The sequence below is a fragment of the Eriocheir sinensis genome, chromosome 10 (assembly GCF_024679095.1).
Source record: "Eriocheir sinensis breed Jianghai 21 chromosome 10, ASM2467909v1, whole genome shotgun sequence".
NCBI lineage: Eukaryota > Metazoa > Arthropoda > Malacostraca > Decapoda > Varunidae > Eriocheir > Eriocheir sinensis.
The window spans coordinates 1,777,678-1,778,718 of NC_066518.1; positions in this window are offsets into that span (position 1 = coordinate 1,777,678).

The window sequence follows — 1,041 nt, forward strand, 5'->3', positions numbered from 1 at the left end:
ACCTTGTGTTATCCTTCCTGGTATCTTTTTTTGTATATCAGGAAATGTTTATTCTTTGCGCCATAAGAGGTTTTTTTTTATCAGTTTCCTCTCGTCTTTGTTCTGACGGAAGAGTTTGTGGCTGTCTAGCTAACTCATAACAACGTTCAGATTTAGTCCAACGAGAGAAGCATTCATAACTTCCGCCTCCGTCAGCCTGTCCTTGATAATATTTTCCTCCTTCCTTTTCTGGCTACAAGGAAGAGTTTTTGGCCTGGTCGAAGTGCTTGGCGTAGGCAGATCCACCTGTCAGGAATCTCTCTGAAGCCTTGGCTCGGGACACGCTGGCAACCAATCGGTAAATGGCCTAAATTCAGAAGGTCATGAAGAGTGTGGGAGGAAGGGATTAGAGATACCAGGGCGTCTGAAGCTCTTAAACCAACAAACAGATCTGGACGAGTTTATTCCCCATACATCGCTGGGATTAAAAGCGGCTTTGCAATCGGCGCTTTGATATCCTTTCCGATGCAATCACGAATCCTTTCCTCTCGCAGTGAAGGGTAAACAAAACAGAACACTGCAACAACAAACCGGTTCTGACTCTTTTTCTTTAGTTTTCAATATCGTGTAAATGCAAAACAGTCCGATTTGGTGCATCAGGAACTTTGTCTCTCTCTAGGTATCGAGTTTGAAGGTATATTTAAGCTGTATTGTTGTTTTCTTGGGAGTATTAGAACAAAGCTGAAACGATGGAAACGAAGGAGAGGATGCAAGGCGAGGGAGGAAGGCTTTGGTCTATTCCTTTGATACCCTCGACGCTCACGCTTGAGAGAGAGAGAGAGAGAGAGAGAGAGAGAGAGATGGATGGAAATGCAGAGACTTCAGTGCTTCGTAAAATAACGTTTTATATATATGCAACCACAGCATCATATTAACGTTCCTTTTCAATCTACTTATACAAATAGCTCACCCAAAAAAGCAGAAATTAAAGCCACAGACCAAGAACCTAACAAAGAAAACACGCGTGAAAGGATAAACAAACAAACACGACAATAATAAATA